Source organism: Pocillopora verrucosa, chromosome 3, assembly GCF_036669915.1.
Source record: "Pocillopora verrucosa isolate sample1 chromosome 3, ASM3666991v2, whole genome shotgun sequence".
NCBI classification, from domain to species: Eukaryota; Metazoa; Cnidaria; class Anthozoa; order Scleractinia; family Pocilloporidae; genus Pocillopora; species Pocillopora verrucosa.
In genome coordinates this window covers 14,204,891-14,209,685 of record NC_089314.1, presented here as the reverse complement: position 1 = coordinate 14,209,685, position 4,795 = coordinate 14,204,891, and the positions used below count along the sequence as shown (strand labels likewise).

At 40.1% G+C, this 4,795-nt stretch overlaps 1 pseudogene; it reads right to left on the bottom strand.

The window, feature by feature from the left end:
- Positions 1–443: 443 nt before the first annotated feature.
- Positions 444–1,540, bottom strand: LOC136279579 (uncharacterized; annotated as a pseudogene).
- Between the last annotated feature and the right edge of the window lie 3,255 nt (positions 1,541–4,795).

The window sequence follows — 4,795 nt, the reverse complement described above, 5'->3', positions numbered from 1 at the left end:
GGTAGTCACAAGGTTCAATATGGTGCAAATGACATCATAGCACTCATTGACAGAGACAGCCTCAAAAACATCTCAGACAAGCAGAAAGAGGTCTTTGAGTGCTATACCCATTATGTGTGAGTTTTGGAGAATGGTGGGTTGTCCCAAGTTTCTTTTTCAGTTTATCTTTAGTGTTAATAAAAAATTAAAAATTATGAATAGGATGCTATATATAGCAGTTGGGATTGGATAGAGGGGTGCTCCACCCGTTGAAAAAAATTTGTCAAGCTCCCCTAATACCATAAGAGCAAAAATATATATGAACGGAAAACTATTATCTTAACTCAAGTGGTAAGAAGCCCAGCCTCTTCTCGTTGCTCTGGTCGCAACCGCCAGCCTTCCACCTGCTTAGGCAAATAATTTCCCCTTTGCTGAAGTATTTACAAGGAAAAATGCCCCTGTCTTCAAACATAGCACACAGATGGGGTAACCATATTAGCTGTTGGAGGGCCATGGTACACGAAATCAACTACTTGCAAGAAGTTGCCGATCTCATGATCCCCATAATCTTCAGGAGGATCAACCAAATCTCTCAAATGAGATGTTTGCTCATCAATTAAAAAAAAAATCCAGTTGGGGCACCTGCACATTGTTGTCACTGTTAATTTCAAGATAAATAAAAAAAGATAGATAAAAAAATTAAGTTAAATTGCAAATAAGGGACTATAAAGTTGCAAGGTCATGCTCCTTGAGTCCACATTTAAAACTGCGATAGCCAACAGTATTTCTTAAATTATTAGGAATAGTGTTCCATAGTCAGGCAGCCTGGTATCTCCATGACTTGATCCTGTACGTTATAGAATTTACTTTAGGTAATTTTAAAATAGCATCACCACGTAAATTATATTATTATAGATTTATGCGCAGTCAATAACTCGGAAATACATGTAGATGCGTTTCCATTCCCAATTACTTCAAACACTGTATTTAACATTTTTGCAAGTCTTTGATTTGCCAAAGTGTTATATCCATTTTTAACAACTAGTGTCTCATAAGTAGAGATTTGTCCTGATAAATGAAGTAGAGTGCCCACTCGTTCAGTTTTTCAAGTTTTTCTGTTGAGCGATTACTACAAAAATGCCAAGACACGGCACAGTAAAGCTTTTCTCGCAGCTTTAACAAAAGCAACTTCTTCAGCCTTTACAAAACAGTGATTTGCTGGCTTACTTTGCGGCATACGACATATTTTCTTAATTTGACTTTCAAACTTCAATTTATTATCGATTGTTACACCCAAAAGCTCTACCTCCTCTACCAGAGGGATGCTTGTGCCTTCACACTTGAAAGGAGGGTCTTGTGACATCTCTCCCATCATCATAGCTTTATATTAATCGTGATTCCTTGTCATTTTATTTTCCTCATACCATTTATCAATTTTACCTAGGTGCGAAGTAATGGCTTGTTCTACATCTCTCACATTGTCTCCAGCATAGAAGATTTGTGTATCATCTGCATAAGTGGACAGTATAGTAAAATCAATGACGCAAGGAAGATCGTTCATAAATATGTTGAACAATAGAGGCCCCAGGATTGATCCCTGGGGAATTCATCTCAATGGGTAACCAAGGTGGAAACGTGCCTGCAAGTTTTACACATTGCTTGCAATCTCCCATATAATCCTTAATTAAACTGACAGTGTTGTCGTCTGCATTGTGTTGAGCCAGTTTCTGGATAGTTAGACTGCATGTCAAATGCTTTGGATAAGTCCATAGACACTAGCCTAACAATTTTTTGGTTATCCAATTCTTTCCTGCACTGCTCCGTTAAACTTAGGAGGGCAGTATCACAGCAGTGCCCCTTTCTATATACCAAAACTAGCTTGTGGTAAAAATCCTCAATATATAGGCATGCTCTGTTACGAATTAGTCTTTATGGCCCCCTCGAGCGCACTGCTCCCATAATCATAACCTCACCAGCATCAGGAGTTCTCTGCAAAATATTTGACACAAATTCATCTAGGCAGCATCCATGATAGTTGATGGTGTGGTTTCTATGCTGAACATCTTCGTAGCGCATGTCAGCCTTGTTTCAAAGATTTTCCAGAAAAGCAGACAAATCGATAATTAGAACCTACCATATTTATTTGCCTATAAGCCGAGCGATTTTTCCAACAAATTAAACTGAGAACAGGTAAATTCTCGGCAAGGTAGGGGGTTCGGCTTATAGCCGAGTATTTTCGCCAAAAAAAATTTACGGGTGCTTAACAAGATTCGAAATTCAATGTTTATTCGACTATAAGCCGAGCGATTATCAACAAAGACAAATTTCCGAGATCACGAAAGGTAGGTACATGTAAATCATTGTTGGTCATTGACTTTAATTTATGTGGTGGCTCCTAAAGGAGCCGTTTTGTTTGTGAAGTTGAAGTTTGTGACATTGAAGTTTTTAGTCATCGTCGTCTTCTTCGCTGTCAGTCTCAAACTCATCTTCCATGTCATCATCAGCTACCTCAGGCATTTCGTCGTTGTAGATGGCGTTGTCTTCTGTTCCATCGAGAGCATTTGAGATCCCGCACGTTTTGAACGATCTTCTCACCATCTCTTCCGGAATCTCTTCCCATGACTGCTTCACCCAACGAAGGACCAGGTTTTTCGACGGGGCCTTCTTCTTTCCCGCTGGCGTGTACTCAAAGGGACCTGTCATCATCCAGTTAAGGTACTTTCGCCGCATGTTGTCCTTGAATGGTTTGTTGAGGCATTTGTCTAATGGCTGCAGGACTGGAGTCAGGCCGCCTGGAATAACAGCTACGTCGATCTTGCGCCGTTGTAGGTCTGCTTTTACCGACTCTGTCAGATGGGCTCAGAAAGAATCCCAGACAAGCAGTGACCGTTGCGAGGATTCCGTGGCAAACAGGTACGAATCCACTCCTTCACTCCTGAATGCGAAGATCAGTCATTTGAGCATAACATCAATTACCAGTGAGCTATGAAATAGAAATTTGACAAATTCCTACCTTTTTCATCCATCCCGCCCTTCTTGTGGAACGATACTCGAACAGTGTCTGGAACAGCGAGGTCTCTTGGAGTGCGAACAGCTTTGAAGATCACGGAAGGTGGAAGTTTTTTTGCCATCGGCCGCAACTGCGAGTGTGACTGTAAAGCTCCTCTTCTCGGCCCTGCAAGACTTCACTGGAACTGTTCTGCTGCCACTGAATTCAAGGGTTCTGCTCGACGGAAGCTCGAATCGCATAGGAGTTTCATCCATATTGAACAGCCTGGAGAGCGAATGGCCATACCGCTGCCGAAGTGCGATCACGAACCGATGGAACTGGATGGTCTTTTCTTCCAGATCTTGTGGGAGTCGCTGGGCCAGGGTTGTCTTAGTGCGAAGGCTGATGGAGTGGCGCTTTTTCCATCTCTGGTACCAACCCAGTGAGGCTTTGAAGTCTGGATCACTGTTCAACTCCTTCGCTTTTAGCCGTAGAATTAATCCGTTTACAGCAATTCCTCTAAAAGATAAAAGAGATCAATTGTTTGACTTGTTTTGACAACATGAAAAACTGGCCAATCAGAAGCGGTCATTCCCACGGTTTGTGTAAACATTGCAACACGATTTGACAGATATCAGCTAATCGAAGCTTTTCATTCTTTTAAAGAAACGAAAGACTTACCTTGACTCCTCTGCTCTGAAAACCAGTCCAGTAGTGTTTGATCCAATTCAGGATACTTTGGCGAAAAGCAGCCCATCGTCTTTCACTTTGCTGACATTTTAAGCTCACCATTCAACAGGTTTGCTTGATCTTTTCGCCAGCGACGCACCATCGATTCACTGATTCCGTAATCTCTAGCGATCTCGGAGTTGTTCTCTATGGCCTCTGCTTCAGCAACAACTTTTAGTTTGAACGCTAAGTTGTATGAAGAACGACGAACTTTCGGCATGATGATGGATTACGATAACTTTGAAAGAGAGTGATTGTTTGAGACAGGATTCTGAACTCTGGTGAATGTTTTGTTATGTCACGCATGGTTCTATTTATTTACATTAAATTCAACTTATCTGTGATTTGTTGTTACTTTCAATTAAACGACCAATAACAACTGAGTAAATTGGACTTAATGAATATGTTTATTCATAACCTACTTTTTGGTTGCATGTTTCCCGAGAGGGAAGCTCCTTCTGTTTTCGGTTTATGTTAATTCATCTCAGTTAACGACACGCGTGGAGTACTTTGCAATTATTAGGTCTCGGGTTATAGCCGAATGTTTTGTGTTTATTTTTTATTTCAATGCAACAGCTGCTGACATGAAAAAGTTTAGGGTCTCGGCTTATAGGCGAATAAATACGGTATATATTTTAGGTTGTATTTCAAGTGACATAAATATGTAGCCTGACTGCAAACCTATATTTACCTCACTACAAACCACATCTATGCAATTTTCACCCATGTATTATAAAGTAAAGTTATTTAATGAAACAACCTATAATTTGGAAGTCTCCTGGGTCATCTGCGTGTGCCAAGCCATTTTATAGGAGGGCATCATCCTAGGACCCATAGATGTTGGTTATGATTCTGTTCCTTTATTTATTTATTCATTTCAATTTAATGGCAATTGACAAAATAATTACCTATAGCAAAGGAAATACCATAAGGATGGTCTGTAAAAGAGTTCAATACCCCATCCTCAGACAGACCACTTAACTAAATATATAGTTTTAAAATATAATATAATTCATTAAAATCTGAAGTGTTTGTACGGGCATAATTTAAGGTAAGTCCATCTTTCTCATTTAAAGGGTACCTAGCAGTATGAGGGTA